Here is a 20,132-nt window from a genome sequence, read left to right as displayed (position 1 = left end):
TGAGGAGCAGCTGGGAGCCTGAGCCTCCACCCATCACTACCACAAGTATTGGTCAGACTCAAACCCATTTCGTAAGGGCTATTCAGAAAAATAAATCCCACACCAAGCGAGATCTCAGGACTTACATTAGACACACATAAAACCAAGCAGACTAAAGGGGAGGACAATGCATGGCAGCCACAGAGGGTTTCATAACACACTGCTGGGGACCCTCCTGCTCTAGCACTATACCCAACTCTTCTGAAGCTTGACCAGCAGTCTTGCCTCAGTACCCATTTTTATACTGAAATAGGGAGCAAGGCTGCTCGCACAGGAGCCTGTCAGAAAAAGTCTTAGCAACTGTCTCTCTCCTTTTAATCTGCGCATCAGTAATCATCCCACTCAACACTGGACCCTGTGGACTAAACTACAGTCTTTTTAGTCTCACTTGTGTGACCATGTGTGGAAACCGTTGGCGTAGAAGGGGAACAGTATGACTGTTCCTTTTTGTGGTTCTTACACTGAATAACTTTAATATCACAGGGAACTTTATTTTTGGACAGATAAAAAGGCTTCAATTTTCAGAAAAACTACCATGTTAAAAAAATATATATATTTTAAGGAGTCATTAACAATGATATAATCTGCTCCTAAAATATGAATGACATTTTCTAATCACACTTGAATCCTGTGTAAGCAACCACATACACAATAAGCATGATGAGACTGACTGGTCTTAGGTTCTACTACAAAGTGTAGTGTATCATTAGATAAATCACCTCTCCATAAATTATAATTTTACCACATTATTAAAACATATATATCACAGCAGAGGGAGCTTTGAGTTTTGAATTGCCCTGATGCATAAAATAGTCCTGATTTTTAGTTCACTTGTTGCATACAAGTTTTTCTTCAGCAATCAGACTTGATAACAGGTGACTGGACTCACAGGCTAAAAAGAATAATTGCTCAGTATAGTTCATTTAAGGAAGATATTTTTCTGTTGCTGCTTTCAGAGATTTAAAAAGTGATAGTTGCAAAGACTTCTGACAGCTTACCTGTCAGTTAGCTCTGAATATAAATTGAGAGAAGGTGCTTTAATCACATATTAAAAAAACCCAAGCCCCTCAAAGTCTGTAGTCCTTTCATAGCTTAGAAAGTGAATCCAGATGTCAGCTGTTCTATGGGCTGCAGAGAACAATTAATTGCAGGATTACTCAGTGGTCTATAAATTAGTTTCTTGGCTAAGAAGGGTCTGGTCTTGGCTGGCTTGGAATTGAATTTTTATCCCCCTAGGAGAGCAGGCTTTCTTCCAGTCTCAGACACTCTATGGTAAACATATAAAACTCACAGAAAAAGCACTTACTGTGGGTCAGCCAGGTTCCTCTTGAACAGCTCAGCTGGTAGGGAGGTACCCAACAGCTGTACCCTTGCAGAGTACAGAAGTCCTCAATATGTAGAGTTTGCACTTGTGTTTTAATTTCCCTGTGTCTTCTTGTTCCACATTAGAGGAAAGGCTTTTTAAAAGATTTTAAGTCTTATTTAAAATATATGCATTCCTTTGACAGATATACTTGTTCTAGATTTTGCTATAGATATTGCTAGGTATACTTACATACATGTTTGACAAAGGATCTAGAGAACAATTTTGAGCCTGAAAAGTTGAAAGATCATACTACAGAAATGGTAGGAAACTCACATCACACGATGTGTGATTTTTTTAAGCAACTATCTTATTTAGAACAACTCAAAAGCTTTTTTTTTTTTTCAAGAATAATTTGTCCTGATGGAAGCAGTGCATTTAATGTCCTGGCGTGGCTGAAAGTCATTTGATATGGTAACAAGCAGCTGTACTAGGAGCTGTAGCACAAATTAATAGGGATGGTGGTATAACTTTACAGAGAAACATCTGAAAAAGAGGACTAGCATTTATTTCTTTAACAAAAACTGGATTACTTAAGTAGTTTCTTATTTATGGCATGTAATTCATAAACCAGATCTGGCCTATGAAATTATGTCATCCAGCCTGTGTCACTTCTGCCTGGAGGAGATGAGAAATGGCTTTTAAAGCTGTGAAGGCTGCCTGAACCCTCGCAGGTTCTTCTGCCAGCCACAGCCCAAAGGGGAGCTTGGCTTCCTTTCCTTTTTCCCATTCCTTGATGTCTGCTAGTAATAGAAGTAGGGGGCCAACTGCCTTCATGAGGAAAAGAGATGGGAAGAGGAGAGTTGCTTGCAAAGCACGATGAAAGGGACAAGCTGCTTCCTCTGGGAGAGGGCACAGAGGGTGGACGGGGTGAGATACAAAGGGTGGATGGGGTATAGTCTGATGTTGCTGAACTAACAGAGAGACCACTGCATCTAAGTGGGGTTACTGATCTTAGCCTTTCCAAAATCCGCTTTTACTTCCCGCATATAACTGCAAAGATTGGACCATATGGACACACTTTTACTCATCATGTATAATAAACCCTACAGCAGTATGTACAGTGTAAGTCTTGATTTGCTGGAGCGCATTTTTAAAGCACACTGAGCTTTGTGTGGGAGGATAGGTTTCCATAGATTTATTGACTCTGATTCAGTGCAGTATATTTAGTCTGGAAAATGTATTTTTCACAAATAATTCTCAAACAGCATATTTAGGAGATACTTTACTCATCAGCAAGAGCCAGAATAAAGGTGGCTACCAATGAGTGCAGTGTATTGTCTTTTAAAATCAAAGAGATCATTTAGCAAATACTTTGTGTAGTATATTTCAATGTTAACATTCCTAGTTTCCTTTTCATTTTATGCACAGTAGTTAATAAAATGTGACTGCCTGTAGCCCTTTGCCAGGAATTAATACCTGACTTTGCCAGACTTGGTCAAACTGAATCTTAACTTTTATTTCAGATCTGCAGTAACATGTGACTCAACAGTAGCAGAACTTAATTTATTTAACAGCAAATTAAATTGTCCTACTGATGGCTGTATCATTAAATGCCAAAAAGCAAACTCTTCAAATTATATGATAAACTGATAAAGCAAAAGTATGAGGAATAGCCACGAAGCTAAAAAAAGTGGTTTGCGTTTTGGTTTTTTGTTTAGTTAAGTATACATGTCTCTGATCTATTCATAACACTACTGATCTAAGGATTTGGATCTGGTCCGAACCACAAACTAGCAGACACAACCCATACATAGTTTGTGATAGCCTAACATCAACAAGCAAGTTGCCTGACGAGAAAATTATTACAGCATGTTGGTACTAAACTGATGGATATATTTATTGTATTATTGACATTTCCAGTGTAGGCAAGTCCTTCCCTGAGTTTAAAAGGCTGTTCAAAAGGAGAAGTCCTGTATTTGTGTAAGTTTTTTCAAATAGTTGAGGAACAGTTCATTTCGTTTCTATACTCTTAGCTTTTCTCAGGCTCCCACAGCACCATAAATAGTTTCCATACTCTGTACGTTGTGTTCCACAGCAAGCAACTTAGTAGAGCTTTATTTAAAGGACAGAGAGGAGTGCTGACCTCGTAGCTGGATAAGTGTTAATAGCTAAAGAAATTATGGTTACTGGAATATTTTACAGCAGTTATTATACAAACACCTCTGCTACTTTTGGCCAGATCTTATTTTTTTTTCCAGCATATTCAGTAGAACTACCAGCACTGTCAAAATCTATTTAAAGCTGTGCCTCATATGTTATCTTCCATTGGGATTGTAAATGTCAATGAGGCACAAATTACTCTTGCCACATCTATGGGTCACTTTCAGTATCCCGGACTTGAAATAACAAGGCATCTATTTAATTTTTAAGGAAAGAATGCAACACATTCATTTAGGATAAACAAAAACCTCATTCAGAGTAGAACACTTTATTAATCGCAGCCTAGAAAATGTGCAGATGAACATTTCCCACTTTGCATAATGCATTAAATGTCTCAGTTTCACAGAAGAGCTGAACAGTAAACTTGCCTCCAGATGACTGAGTCTAGGGCTGGTATTGCCAAACGTGTACTGGAAGTCAAATATATGAAGGCTAAGCCAAAACTGATCTAAATGGGGACAGTTATCACTTTTCCAGTTCTTAGTCTAAAACTCACCTGACATAGGTAATATAAACTACAGACACGTCACTTTCAAGATACCTGATCAGCATAATCTCCACTCCCCTATGACCACGTTATTCTTGGATTAAGTTAGTTGCTCCTCCCTGTGCCAAAATGTTCTTTATCTCTAGTTAGTGGAAAATAACAACTGAGAAAGCACCACAGAAATTATTTTTACCACCTAAGGATCCACTATCAACTTCCAAGCCCAGGGTCACACTTAAATGCAAAGGGTTTGAACTCTCCCCTGGTAACACAGCATCAGTATCACATCAGATATGAGAGGAGCTGTGCGAGTAGCAGCATTTCCTGAGGGATGCTTTGGTCTCTTCTGGAAGTTAGGAATTATTAGCTTTCATTTACAAATAGGGAACTGAAACACGAGGTTACCAAGGGTGGCAGAGCCCCACAGCAAGCCTGTGGTGGAGCTCAGAAATGAGGCCAGACCCCGCGTCCAAGCTGTCTGCTCCCAGAGCTGGGCACACTTTGTGCACCGCTGCTTGCAGAGGAATCGGGATTGGGCCACTTAGCTAGGGATCAACCAGCTCCCTGGGCATGGAAAGCCAGGAAAACAGAGCACAGAGGCAGCCTTCTGTATGGTGTGCTGCTGTGCTTCAGCTGCAAAATGAGAGAATTCATTCATAAACTATTTTTCAGGTGTGCTTAACTCTGTTTGAGAAGGCCCAGTAACCACAGCAAAGAAGGCTTTGCTTGAGGAGGTCTCTAATGACTCTAAGTTAAACCTACTTTACAACTATTTTTACAAGTAGCTTTTCACTATTATTACCCTCTTATTTCTTCGTGTAATTGGTATAACCTTAGCCAAGTCTCCCAAGTAGAGATCCATGGTGCAATGAATGCACCTAGAGTTCCACCATCGGGTTTCGGAAACATTAAAAGCATGGCCATAGGGTGGCAAGTTTTACCTCTTGTTATTGCAACCAAAGCGAAAAGTCACTAGAATTTATCTTCTATTTAATGACATTACATTTGTGTACACTTAGGAATAGCCAGTTAATTCTCATAAAACTGCTATCGTACACAGGCAGCAGCTGTAAAGTCTCATGCAGCCATTTAACACCAGATAACAGCTTTCCAGTTCCATGGCACCATAGGTCTGAATCCCTTATATCACAGCATATTTCTGTGATGTTTAATTCAAATTTACCCCATTGTAATCTCATTAAGCTTTCAGTAATGCACTCCAGGTATGAATTAGACCCAATACATACATTCAACTAGATGTCATTTAACTGTCCTTTAAACCAGGATTTGTTATCTACAACGCTCTGATATGCATTTTCACGATCTCTCTCCCTGGAAAAAAAATAGATTTTTTTCTCCATTTGTTTCAATATAATGCATTTAAAAAGTCAGGTGATTAATACTTTAGAACATTATAAATGAGAAATGGCTCATTAAAATACAGTATAATAATTTTTCTCTGACAAGAAAAAATGTCTTTTAAGCACTTCTACCAACGAGTTACCAAGCCTTTTGTCTCACATGCTGGCTACTAGAGATTTGTAGAAATGGGCTTGCAGCCATCAGTTTACATTGAGATTTAATTCAACAGCCTTAATTCAAGTATCTCTATTGTTTGGGGTAATAAGACTATTGCACTCCAATCAGAATTCTGTATACTGCATATTATCACCTTCTGTAGGAACAGATCAAGGGATCTGTGAGGATTATCTGCAGAGTGCTGCAGGATACTATTGATCACTCTGCTTAGCCAACATTGGGAATAAAGTCAATTGCAGGTAAGACAAAAGTTATCACACTACCTCAAATGTCAGCAGGGGACGGATGATGCTTCAGGCCTCCCTCAGCTCAACTGCAAATCGCCACCTTCTCCAGCCATCCCAGCACCTGCACAAAATCAGGGGAAACAGAGACAAGAGGTGAGTTTTGGAAAAGCAAAGGTCACTGGCGGCGGGTAGGCGATGTAACAAAATCCGAGCGGGCATGCTGGCACAGTTGTCCCTCAGGGAAGGCCACCAGCTGGGCAGCCAGCACCATGGCCCTGAGCCGGCACCTGGGCTTCTCACTCACAGCGGCGGCTGCCTGAAACCCCCTGTGCCACTGGGGGCTTGCCAAGCCACAAGATCCCATGCTAACCTTGACATTAAAATAGACGAACACAGTTCTAAATGGCAAAGAGAAGTCAGGGTGACTGATCAAGACTTGTTTTCAATGCACATCCGTGGTGGAAATCAGCTGGACTGGAAGTAAACTCCAAATCACTATGAGGAGTATGTGGGTGAGCAGTATCTTACTACTACTGCTTTAGACAACAACTGATAGTGGAGTAACTCACAAACTGGTAATTTTAAGAAAGTAATATTTCCTTTTTCTCTAAAAGGACAGTGTGACACGCCATCAGAAAGATGGCATGCTGTTAAAAAAAAGAAGTACGTCATTTGTTCTGTTCAGAATTCCTAAGCACATTATCATTGCTATGATATGTGGCACAACAGCAGCATCTGAAATGGTTCTGAATTAGTAGTACTTCTATATTTGAATAGAAATAACATTAATTCAACATGGCAGGTTACTTCTTCCCAAGGATGCAAGTGAGCTTTTTTAAGCATTTTAAAAAGTCAGCTGTGGTGCTCACATTAACTGGATAACTGATAATAATTTGGTGAAACTATGAAAAGATAAGTAGATTTCACAGCATTGGGGTCTTTAAATAACCAGGAAAACAAAAGTAATCTGCAAAATCCCACAAATAACGTCTAAAGAAATGCTGTATGCATTCACACTGAATGCCTAGGGCCACACTGCCCTAGTCTTAACAAGAAGAAAATAGTATTTTAAAAGAGAGTTTTCCTTGACTGAGTACTAGCACTGGCTTAAGAAAGAGCAGCAGCAGGAATCTTGATTTGTATCCATAAAATTGGATTGCAAAAGAAAGAATAATACACAATAGGAATCAAGGTTAAAATAAGTCTTCCTGTGTGTGGTTAGTTGAAGAGAAACCCATAAGCAAGGTTCTCTCCTGGTTCACATTATGAAACAAGAGGACTATACAGGTCCATACATGGTAAGCCTTTACCTAATCTATCCCATAATATGCACAGCTAGGTTCTAATATCCCACTTTTCAGAAAGAGCCTGCTCACACTTTATCAGGCAGAGACTCTAACTGATTGCGTGCCCCATTTATGTATCATTCTGTAAGGAGTCTTACATTGATTTAATTGCTGATTTTCAAAAGAACTCTTAATCTCAGAGAAGAATTGACCAGTGAGCCAGAACTCTCTTCTCCAAAAATAAAGGGACAGCTTAGACTGAAACAAAGTTGTAAAGTCTAAGGCAGCTGTTGACTAAAGTGAGCTACCAAGGACTACTGACAAATTCCTGTTTCAGAACACTTGGTAGGGTATCAGCAAGTGGAAAAGTCTCGATGTGACAAAGCCAGAACCCTACTACAATAGGATAGGGAAAGTTATTCCAGTAGTCTTTCCAAAATATTTTGAAATCCTGCTCAACAGCAGAAAAGATTTCTTAGCTACTTTATGGGCAACAAAAGGGAAATGTCCTAACTACTGATTACCTAACTGTACTCAGAACATTTTGTTTCACTCTTGGTAGCATGTGGTGATAGCACAAAGACTGGATGCAGTGACACTCTATTTGCAACACTGCAGTTTAGAACAAGCCACACAAAGACAGTTATATTTGCACTTGGCTCTTCATTATGTGTGAAAAAGAGGCGCTACTGCACAGAAGGGTAGCAAGCTAGATGTTTAAATGGCAAGCAGCCACCTTTTAAATGATTTGTGGAAAAACCGCAACTTCAGCAAAAGGAGACCATAGATTTGTGTGAATTAGCTATACAGATGAGGCTTTCTGAGAGACACATACTTTCTTAGAAACACACTTGATTATTCTAAACTATGTGCCTAACGAAAGGATTGAAACACAAAGTTAAGATAGGGCCCATCCAGGACTAGTTTGCTTCACAAACTAAGGAACAGTCTCAGACTCATCCCTCCCTTGATTGGGATGTGAGGATCTGTGCCCATTATATCTTCTCAGTATGTCCCCATGCTAACCTACCCAAAATAATAAACTGGAGAAGATGAGATGGACCCACCTGGCAGGGGGAAGGGTGAGCGAGCGGCTGTGTGGTACTTAGCTGCCAGCTGGGGTTAAATCCCCAGAATGGATTGAGAGCAGCCCTGAGGAGAAGGACTTGGGAGTGCTGGTGGATGAGAAGCTTAACATGAGCAGGCAATGCGCCCTTGCGGCCCAGAAGGCCAACCGCATCCTGGGCTGCATCAAGAGAAGCGGGGCCAGCAGGTCGAGGGAGGTGATTCTCCCCCTCTACTCTGCCCTGGTGAGACCCCACCTGGAGTACTGTGTCCAGTTCTGGAGCCCCCAGCACAAGAAGGACATGGACCAGTTGGAGAAGGTCCAGAGGAGGGCCACGAAGATGATAAAAGGGCTGGAGCACCTCTCTTATGAGGGCAGGCTGAGAGAGTTGGGGCTGTTCAGCCTGGAGAAGAGGAAGCTCCGGGGAGACCTGATAGCGGTCTTCCAGTATCTCAAGGGGGCCTACAAGAAAGATGGGGAAAGGCTGTTTAGTAGGGCCTGTTGCAATAGGATGAGGGGTAATGGTTTTAAAATAGAGGGGGGTAGATTTAGATTGGAAATTAGGAAAAAAAATTTTACGATGCGAGTTATAGAGCACTGGAACAGGTTGCCCAGAAAGGTGGTGGATGCCCCATCCCTGGAAACGTTCAAGGCCAGGTTGGATGAGGCTCTGAGCAACCTGATCTAGTCAGGGATGTCCCTGCTTCTTGCAGGGGGGTTGGACTACGTGACCTTTGAAGGTCCCTTCCAACCCTAACCATTCTATGATTCTAAATCACAACAGACCCAAATGTGCCAGAATATCTTTTGATCTTCAAATCAGCCTCTAAGCAAAGGGCTAGTGCTGAAAAAAAAAAGTTAGAAAGGCTTTGGATGCTGTCCCATGTAAAATCTTCATTAACAAAGTGATGAAGTATAAAGCAGAGAAGTGGACAGTGAAGTAGACTGAAAACTAGCTGAAATGTCCGGCTTAAAGGGTTTCAGTCAGTGGCATAAAGTCCATCTGAGGGCTAGTCACTAGTGAAGTAGCCGAAGGGTAAATGCTATTTAATACCTTAATTAATGACCTTTTTCACTGAAGAGGAACAGGTTGCTTAGAGCAATTGTAAAGTCTGGAGATACTCAAAACCCAGCTGCGGGAGTTGGCCCAGGACAACTGCATTAACTCCACTCTGAGCAGGAGGGTTAGACTAGATGTTCTCCAGTGATCCCATCCAACTTCAATGATTTGGCCTAAGGAATTCAAATTTTCTCTTTATTGTTTTTCTCCTGTATTTTACTTCTTTCTATGTCCAGTTAAACAACCCCTCTACAACTAAGCTCAAAGGAAGATAAAACATAATTTGCCTGAGTTTTATTCTGATTGTATGTGGCACATGTTTTATTCGTCTCTCCAGTTTCAGTCAATTCTGATGCGTGGCACTTGCCAAACTACCTTCTCCTGAACTGGTTTTGAAAATATTTGTTTTGAACAGAAGGAAAAATGGGCTCTTCACATGCATTTTTTTAAGATTTCTCCAATAAAGTCATTCCATCCATCTGATGGCAAGTTGAATTGAATTGAGCCAACAGTGTGCTCTGGAAGCCAAAAAGGTCAACCATATCCTGGGGTGCATCAAGCACAGCACAGCCAGCCGGTTGAGGGAGGTGACTGTCCCACTCTGCACTGCACTGGTGAGGCCTGACCTTGAGCACTGTGTGCAGTTTTGGGCAGCTAAATATAAGAAGGACATCAAACTATTAGGGTGTGTCCAGAGGAGGGCAACCGAGATTGTGATTGGGGCAAGACTTCAGAGGAGCAGCTGAGATCACTTGGCTTGTTCAGCTTGAACTTGAGGAGCCTGAGAGGTGCCCTCATGGCAGCCTACAGCTTCCTCATGGTGGGCAGTGGACAGGGAGGTGCTGATTTCTTGTCTCCAGTGACCAGCAACAAGACACGAGGAAATGGAATGAAGTAGCATCAGGGGAAGTTCAGACCGGACATCAGGAAAAGGTTCTTCACTGAGAGGGTGGCTGGTGACTGAAATAGGCTTCCCAGGGAAATGGTCATGGCACCAAACCTGTCAGAGTTCAAGGAGCATCTGGATGATGCTCTTAGTCATGTGGTTTGGCGTTCGGTAGCACTGCGAGGACCAGGGAGTTGGACTTGATGATCCTGATGGGTTCTTTCCAACTTGAGATATTCTGTGATATTTCTTAGGTTCACACTTCTTACTTTCAAACTCTACTTCGCCAGTATACTGAGGTTTCACATCCTCAGCTGAAATATTGTTTTGTAACTGTGAATTCTCTTCTTAAATTCCCTCGTCAACTTTTTTTCTCTGCACAGGAATTCCCTAAATTCTTTCAAGGAAGCACCAATGAAACCCATGGGAAACTTCCATCATTTTTATCTTTTTTCCTCTGTTCAGATAGCTAAGGGCTTTTTTTCTCTTTTTCTCCCTCAACTCTTCCACTCACCAGCATACTCTGAACAAGGAATCATATTTTAGTTCCAAATCAAAGCCTGTTTTTCCCCTTTCAATCTCTTGATATCCTTAAGAGTCTAACAATAAATCTTGCCCTTCATGTTTTAAATACTTCACTGAACCACATTTCTGTTTTTGAGATTTGGCAGTCTTTGCCTCTTTGACATAACAATAACCGGAACATTTTCTTAGCAGCACTAAGCTGAGTAACAATTGATATTTGTTTTGGCACTCATAGTAGGGATGAAAGGTGAATTTATGTTTTCCACTGCATTATGCTTACAAGTATATCCACGGACAGGATAGCTCAAGAGGCCTGGACTACAGTCCAAAGCCAAATACAGGAATGAATACACCTCTTTGGGTTATGAAAGAAATCATCAGCATTGTAAAGGATGCAAACAGACATGTCCAAACTTTTTAAGTAGGCAGCAATTTCATTTGACATACAAGATAGCTCTTGTGGTATCCAGAAATTCGGGCTGTCTTCCATGAGTGAAACATGTCATTTTTCCAGCTACAGTTAATTATCTACTTGAGCTGGAGCAATGTTATGAAGAATAGTTCAGTCAATGTTTATGTAAAGTATTTTGAGCTCTAGGCAGCTGGAAATTCAGAGCTCTACTAGCTGAAACTGTTGCTGACATATCAGTAACTTAACAGGGAAATTTTCTTGACAAATTAACAGGGAAATACCAAGTATAAACTGAGAAGAAAGATGTATTACTGGATTATTGTAGCCAGTTCTCATGGCCACACTTAAAGAGACTAACAAAACTTCAAAAGAGCAAGGACCTAAAAATGTTATTAAATGTCTGGAGCATCTTTTTATAATCAAGATAATAGCTCCAGTTTATTTGAGAGAAATATGTAATAGATTACTCAGTTGTACCTGAGCTATAAACACTAGATTACTCTTTAATGAAGCAGAAATTATACTGAGGAATGCAGAATAGAAATTAAGAAAAAAAAGTCTTTTACAAGGTTGAAATAAAGTGAAAAATGTAACTTACTAGAGGCTGAATTGAAAAAAAAAAGTTTTAAAATCTCCATCACTTCAACTTGCTTTTCAAGCAAAACAAATTACTGGTACAAGTAACCGGCAATCTGTGTAACAGAAATGCAGAAAATACGTCTGGGCAGGACTGCCAGACATCGTCTATTTCACTCCCACTCTTCACAGCCAAATCAATTAATTCTTGCTTGACTCTCATTTCTGCCTCCTGGATTTTCCTAAAGATCAACAGAAACATGTAAAGATTTTGCAGCCTCCCCAGACAATCTATCCCAATACACGACTACCCTTGCCAAGGTTATTCTAGTATGCACCTCAAGTCTCTCTTGATGTCATTTAATTCCTCTGCTTCTTCTCCCCCCATGAGAATGAAAAACAAGCTATTCTTTACCCTTTTTCATAGTATTTTACCTACCTGAAGACTGCTTTACTTCTTCTCTAGATGAAACAAAACAAATTTTTCAACCAAGTTTTCTGCATCACTGATCACTCTCACAGCTTTCCTCTGGACTCTATCCAATTAGACAACGTCTGAAATAGTAGTCCAGCTGAGGCTTTATCAAAGCTAAGCTGAAAGGACTACCTCAGATAGTTCTCTTTCAGCTTTACACATCCTACTACATCTATCTTTTTCTAAAAGGATGGCATTGTTGACTCTTGATCAGCCAGCTCCAGATGATTTTCTCCAAAAGTGGAAAGCCTGCCTTCTCAATAATGTGACTCCCTTTCCAATCACCATCTCTCACTCCTTTTTGATTACACAGTTCTAAATACGCAAATAAAATACAAAAGGATATGGGAAAACAAAGCTGTAAATTTTAACTAAAGACTAAAACTACTGCAAGGATAAAAACTGTGGTTCAAGGAATTAGTTACATGAGAATGTACAAGAAAACATTTTTTCCAAAAGGAAATACAGATTAAGAAAATCACCTATTAAATGCATGTTGCCAAAATTGTCACTGCTCTAAAAAAAACCCATAGTGTACAAGATGATTTGGCAAACTGTTAACACAGAAACACATAAACAAAATTTATTGGATCAAAAAAGCTCATGACTAACTAGTGGGCGAACAGTTTAGTGCTTTAAAGTACAGGGCTTAAAATTCAGAGACATAAATTTTATTTTAGGCTTACTGGTGCCTTAGGCTGTAACTTGGGCAAAGTTAAAACCTACATGGCTCTCATTTCCTCCCGAGTTTCAGAAATGGTGTAACCTACACCTTAGGACAGTGCTCTGGAGGACAAAGGAGGGAGATCTAGAGGACAGCAGCAAGTTTACCTAATCTTCATCACTGCTATGCCTGAGTTTAATTTGGCCATTAGTCGCATGCCGCGTTGCAACTGCTATCCTAAGCACTATTAAAGAGCTTCATTTTTAAATTACTAGTTTTACAAGTTCCACAAATGGCTCACATTCAAACAAAGCATTACCTATGAACTAAGGTGGTGGCCACTTTCTTCTACCTTCTCTTCCCTCAACAGCAAGTCCAAGAAACCCAGTTGTTACATTCCAAAACAGCTACTCCATTTCCTGCCTCACTGACTGCCCCCTGAATGCTCCGTCACTCTGTTTCCCCAAAAAGCTAACATTTATCATTGTATAGGTTCACTTGCAGTTTAGTAACTTCTAAGCTTTGCAGTCCTGAATTGCACTTCCTTCACTCTTTTGCAGAACCAGAGGATCCAGTCATCACTTGGCTATGCAGAGGAATGCCTAAAACCTACACCTCTGAGCGCACAGCTCCAAGGTCAGCATGACTGGTGCTATCACTAAAGACTGCATGTGAATACATTAAGCATTAAAGAAAGGAATTTACAGAAGTTTGCTAAGAAGGAATATGCTGAAGTCAGGCAGGAGTGAAAAGTGCAGCAGGGAGGTGTGCAGACACAGAGGGCTGAAGGGCTAAAACGTAGTCCCTCCATCCACTCTAGATCGCCAGCCACGGGCTGTTCCTTGAGTCAGGCATCCAAGCTTCACCAGCTGTTCCTGCAATATGCTGAGATATCTGTGGCTTCAAATACTACTGGAATATAAGTGAATGTAATAACCATGTTAAAAATAAACATTTTATTAATATCAAATATTGATCTTATTTTTGTTCATCCACAATCATTAATGCAGTCTCATACAAGAGGCAAAAAGAGTTACTGATCTACATTTTAGTTGTGGCTTTTCTGTTGCCTTCTGCTCGTCTTCTGGGATGAATTATTTGCAAGCTACACGCGTACTTTGTGTATTTTCATACTCTAAATATATTTCTCTTCTGGCTCCTTTCCACAAATTTGGATAACAAAGAGCCTTAATGTTAGAGAGCTCTCTGTTTAACAAAGCTGTGGGAGCCATATACACCATGGCTTTTAATAGTCACTTTCCAGACTCAGTAAATTTCCTAAGAATAAACATTTCTTGTTGACTTCAGTCTTCCTTTATGCTTTCAAACATTTCTAGTTTCTAAAATCTCAATCTGAAGAATGACCCTACAAGAAAAAAAAGATACTAGGTCAGGAAAAAAAAATAAATCTTTTAAAGTTATCAGCTGAAGACATTCAGCATTTTATTTCAGAGTAAAAAAATTCATCTGGGGAGATCTCAAAATCCTGCTCCTTATCTCAGTGAAGATTATACATGGCATTACTGGCCTATAATACCCATGGAAATAGAGACTCAGAAGATGTTTCCCATGTCATACATTTTGGACCCTATACAGCAATGATACTATATAGTCACTTTCGTATTTTTCTTCAGTTCTGTTTTAAAAGCAGTCCCCATTTGCTTTTTGCTAATACTCAAATCAATAAAAAAAAAAAAAAAGGAACACAGTTCCAAAACACTTCTCTGCAAGTCAACCATAGTGAGGTGCCCAGGGAATCTGAGCATTTAATCCATATCCCTCCATCCATCTTCCATAAGACTGCATTGGCTTGCACATATGTATACATCTAAATTACAGGATTTATGCATATGATATGTGTTTGTAACACATGCCTATTTCATGTTGTGAGTTCCTGCCAGAGTTGTCATTTATTTTCTCTTATATCCTACTTCAGATTTTCATGTGTATTTTGCATCTGCAGAGACTCTTTAACTTGAAGTCTTTTTGATATATTCCAGGAAAGGTGCAGGATAATGTGCTGCCCATCTGGTGCAAAACAGAGTCTAACTATAAGAGCATTGCTATCAAAAATTAAGGTTTCTTTACACATGGCTAACTAGGGAACAGAAGTGGCAGGAATTTTTTGGGGTGGTCAAAATTAAGACAGGAGTAGGCTGGAGAATTCCTCCAGAGTGTGTTTTCCCTGAGGCACCAAGTAAGAACATGTATCTTGTGCAATTCACATTTTCAGCCAATTACTTCTCCACTGATTTAGGCTTGTTTTCTCTTCTAAAAATATTAAATCAACAATCTTAAATCAGACTCAGGAATTCAAAGAGGCCTATTTTCAGGGGTTGGCAGGAGCACCACTGATGGCAAGACTCAGACAGCTTCCAGCCTGTAGCCAGTAACAGACTATAATAGGAATATAAATGTACTTACACATTTACATATAGACACTTAGGTAATATAAGTATTTCTCAGCAATCCTGTCGTGTTTGGATATACGGTACATGACAGAAATGCCAAGTAATTGCAAAAAAGAACCAGATAAACTCACTTAACAGTTTAAATGAAGAGAAATGGAGAGTCCTTCCTCTTCCCATTTAAGTATGCAGATATCACAAGGGATCCCTGAAGACATCACCACATACCAAATCAGATAATCTCTAATAACTTCCTTATGAAACACTTATAACTTGATGGTAAATGACATCATTAAAAATTAAGGCATGTGCAGTTTTCTTGCATTTCTAAGGTATGCTTACCAAGGCGTTTGTAAATTTAATCGCCTCTGTATAAAAAGAGAGCTGCAAGTTATCAATGCCTCCTAGCTATTTACAACAGGAAAAAACCTAAAGCAAAGCAAATTGGGTTTTTCATTTCTCTTTAACCTCTGATCATTTCAGAAGTTTTCATCATAAGGGACTAATTGATACTGAGAGTAACTGAGTGGGAGACATTACAGAGAATGCTCCTGGGCATAATAATTACTGTCTCCCCACAGAAAGCATGTGCATTTATACAGATGCAATTTATGATTCACTGTTCTTCCGTGTAATGATAAGTTTAAAGCAGAGTTCATTTATGCTTCATCCATTCTTCTAAGCCTTTCCTCTGAATCCTCCCTTTTAATTATTGAATCATTAATTTAATGAAGCTCTAATTTATCTTGTCAGTGTTTAAGAATCTAAACTAAGGGATCAAGGGTTTCATTTTGTTAAACTGTGAGTCTTTGAAAAGATTACTGACAAGTAGTTATTTCTGTAAGCAGTTCTGTACAGGGTATAAAGAAAAATAAAGTCAATTTTCTGGAAACAGAACTTGTGATTTAAAAAAAAATAAAATACCAAACTCAGAATAAAACAACTGATCTATACAGATAAACAAAAAATAAGTTATATTGAAGAGAAACATTGCCTTAAAAAAAAAAGTATTTTAAACACATTTCAGTTCCATTTGTTCTCCATAACGCTGGTGCACGCTACCTCGCCTTGCCAAAAATAATGAATCAGAACAGAGGACAGCAGTTCGATCACCAGGGCAGCAGGAATTATACAACAGATCACTGTCAGACTGAAAACTCACAACAATGGTTATAAAGATAAGAGAAAAGTACCATTTCAGCATTTGGTCACAGATCTGAAAAAAATGCGTAGATAAGCTAAGATTTATGCAACCTGCAGAGTGCTTTGTTCTCTTCTAAATCAGCACTAAGTCCTCAGACCATGTGTTATCAGAACATTTTGATAATTTCGTGACTTGTAACTTTTGAGCAATCAACGATCTGAGCCTTTTATGAAATATATGTGACTTTGGTAGCTGGTTACCCAGAGATCTAAAAAAAGAAAAACTGCCTCCAGCGACTTGGATTGCAATAGCAGCGTGAGAAGCTGTGAGTGCTTCTTACCGCAGTGAGTGTGCTTTTCTCCAAACAAGCTCATGAATTTCGTATGAAAATTATCACATAAGTCAGACTCAAATACCAAAGCAAGCTGTTGTTACTGTGCCACAAATCTGTTGTTTCTGAGTATTAGGCTGCTATACAGAGCCCAGCAGAGAGACTGAACCAGCTACACCTATCCACCTGTGAAAGCCAGTTCACAGAATATTGAAGCAGAATGAGATTTTTCCTATGTTAGTTCTTCCTGCCAGAAGCAATCCATTCCTGTAACCACGGCTGAAGTGAGGACCATGGGAAGAAATCAGAAGAGTTTCACCCCACCGAAGAACTTAATTCCTTTCATAATTTACATAGGCAAGCAATCTTCAAGCACCGGGCTAACAGCACATCCTCTTTTATCCTAAGCATACCACGGACACTCTCCTTCAGTATGTCCGAGCTGCCACAATGACTACAGGATATGTCAACATTGGCAGGTACAGTTAAATATCATGTCGCTCAGGCCTGCCTTTCAAAATGAGTTCGTACTCTTGATGAATGGATCCTAAGCATCTTTCAGCCACTGGATGAACAGGACGTGGAGGGTAGGGACCTATCCCATTTCCAAGAACTACATCTGCCGATAGGAAAGCAGTGCAGGACATACTTGAGTGAGCACAGATGGACTGAGCTGTGACAGGGCAAGATCTCAGATGACACGTGCTCTAGAAAAATTAAGAGTGGAGGTCTAAAATAGCCCAGGAAGAGGCTGGAATGAAACATATGGAGAGAAGTCAGGAGATTAATAAGACATTATTCACTATGTACATTTAGTTCAAAGGGACAAGGATGACTGCACAGGCAGGGTGAGAGGGAACACAAGAAAAGCCTGGTAGGGTAGAAACATCGGTGAGAAGGCTGGATGTCACGTACAAAAGTCTGCACATCTCATTCACCATGAGCCAGCAGAAAACCTATGGCAAAAAATTTCAAAATAACCAAGAAAGATCCAAAACAGAGCAACAAAATTTGCAGGATGGCACAGCCTGTACCAATCAACAGCCCGTCTCCAGGCCTACCCACAGGTCAGCTCTCCCTGTGGGGGCCATGACTCAAGGACAGCATCATTCCGACAGAATGGGTGGTGCTGCTCTGCTGAAAAGTAAGGACATCTCCTCTGCCAGGCCACCCTGTAAGAAGCCTGGCTTCTTTTCTAGATATCCAAAAAGTGTTTCAGGGGCATTAGGCAGAGCAGTGAATGAACTTGGTGTTCACTTTATGTCCCAACACTCAAGCAGAGCTCAGGAATGAGGAGGTAATTACCAGCCACATCAATCTTCTGCTCACTGAGAGATCTGCGAGCAGCACAGATAAAAGATCCTAGGGAGCTGCCTAACAGCCTCTCCAGACGGGCAACCGTCCCAATGCGGCCATGCGGTTGCCAGCCAGGAGAATTCATCTCTGCTTTCTTTTATTTTTGAGGTAGGAAGAAAGGAGTGGTTTAATGCTGAAACAATCTGAACATTTCTCTCAAGTATTATGCGGATGCACATTTTTTTCTTGTCTACTCTTAACTCCTTCAGCTCCCTCCTCTTGCTCTCTGTCCTACTACTCCTCTCTTCCTCTCTTTCAGGCTTTCCTCTGACCTTCCACTATCGTTTGCCTCACTCTTCCCATTATGAATGTGCTCTGTATTTCTCATCTTACAAAATCCTCTGACCTCTCAGCACAGAACTATCAAGAGTCTTCCCACAAACTACTACTACCTCACACTCCTCAAACACAGTGCTTTCACGTGCTGGAGGTCTCATCCTCCAGTTTGGGTCCCTCACTCTGAAGGACAGATCTTTTACACCTCAACAAAGATCCTCAAAATCTGTTTTGGACAAAATTCAGAATCCAGATTCCACCCGCATTCTCCTTCACTCACTCTTCTAACTGTACTCCTAAAATCTTGTTTTCTGTGATTTCTTCCATGGAGCTTCTCACTTCCTCATTCACAGTGCTCCCACCTTCCCCCTTATCTTTTAGAAATCTCACCCAGAAACACCAGCTTCACTGATACGTAAAATCTTATGGCTGAGGATGCTCCTCCTACCTCTTACTCCAAATCCATTTATCTTGTCAATCTGAAAAATACAGTTTGGGGTAAGCTGAAGATAACTGTAAATTCAAATTGAATTTCATAGAACTGAGATAAAAAAATGTCTGCAAAAAGCTCTTTTTTTCTTCCTCTTGAACTTAGTACCCACTCCAGTGTTATACAAAAAAGGCAATGTTTTGTTTAACAACATTTTTTATATTTAAAATTCGACCTAAATCTAGTTTTAAAAGGTTGAAGGACACTGGAAAGTGAAAGATAACATTTAAAGGCCAAACAAAATTTAAATCAATCACCCCTCCCCTTTTTTAGATGTTTCAAGCAACTCGGATTTTTTTTTAAGACAACTCTTGCCAGAAAATAAATTACTTGAACAGCTCTTGAAGCTACACAAAGCAGAATGTCTTGAAGTTGGAGTCCATAAGCCACTGATCTAATTTTTAGCAAAAGACTTCATACAGCTGAAGCACATATGTAAATTCTTTTTTGTTACCATGTCAACACAAAAGAACACCACAGCAAATTTTGTTGGCATCATAATAGAGATATTATAAATTCAAAAAGTCTCTCTATGCAGAGTTCTTTACTGAAAGTTACTTAGTTACTTTTATTTGATGCCAAAATAACAGTAAGTCAGGACAATCAGAAGGGATTTCACCAGCACCGCGTATATTTTGATTAAGCACAAACAGTGAACACTTTTAAATGATACTAGCCTTCTCTACACTAAGAACAAAATTGCACCAGCTTCTGGTTATTCAAAACATATCAGTTACTGTACTGTCTACTGAACTGAGTTAGTAGCTTCTTTGGAAGCTATTTCTAAATATGCATTTATGAATATAAAACTGCAATTGCCTTGTTTTCATAATCATTTGTATTTACTCTAAGAATGACTGCTGTAATTTTTCCTGCGAGATGAACATGTTTCCATGCCATGTACTCAGGCAATTGTAAATTTCTGTAGAGTACCATTTTAATATGGATTTTATTTTAAGAAATCCTTAATCTTTTTCCTTCGTTTTAAGAAAAGAGGAGTGTGTACAGCACAAAGTAGAGTAGTGAAGTGTGGCAGGCAGAAACGAGAGTGGGAACCTGGGAACATTTCACATATTTGTGACAGATGTAGACACTGGCACCTCAGAAATCCTGACTCTCAGACACACACTTCACGGCCATATGGTGTGCTCCAGCAGTACAAATGTCACAGGAAGGATCAGGGCAGAGTTAAGCACCAGGAACGTCTTGTAACTGGCAGGAACCACCAACCCAAATACCATTCACTTCAGCTGCAGGAATAGTGATTTTGACATTACTCACACAAGTGTCCTTCATTTTTAGACAGTGAAAACAATGTAGTAGGGCTATATGTTGCACCAGCAATTCAGTAACTTACCA

The 20,132-nt window shown here is 39.9% G+C and overlaps 1 protein-coding gene across 1 annotated transcript in view; it reads right to left on the bottom strand.

Moving 5' to 3' along the window:
* GHR (growth hormone receptor) overlaps positions 1-20,132 on the bottom strand; it is a 130,006-nt gene that overhangs the window by 78,917 nt on the left and 30,957 nt on the right. The window contains exon 2 of the mRNA XM_086770495.1: positions 5,855-5,939. The gene's annotated coding sequence lies outside the window, so the exon portion shown is untranslated. The remainder of the gene's footprint in view (positions 1-5,854; positions 5,940-20,132) is intronic.

This window comes from Chlamydotis macqueenii, chromosome Z (assembly GCF_036417535.1).
Source record: "Chlamydotis macqueenii isolate bChlMac1 chromosome Z, bChlMac1.mat, whole genome shotgun sequence".
NCBI lineage: Eukaryota > Metazoa > Chordata > Aves > Otidiformes > Otididae > Chlamydotis > Chlamydotis macqueenii.
Note: the sequence above shows the minus strand (reverse complement) of the source record. Positions and strands in the feature narration are given on the sequence as shown.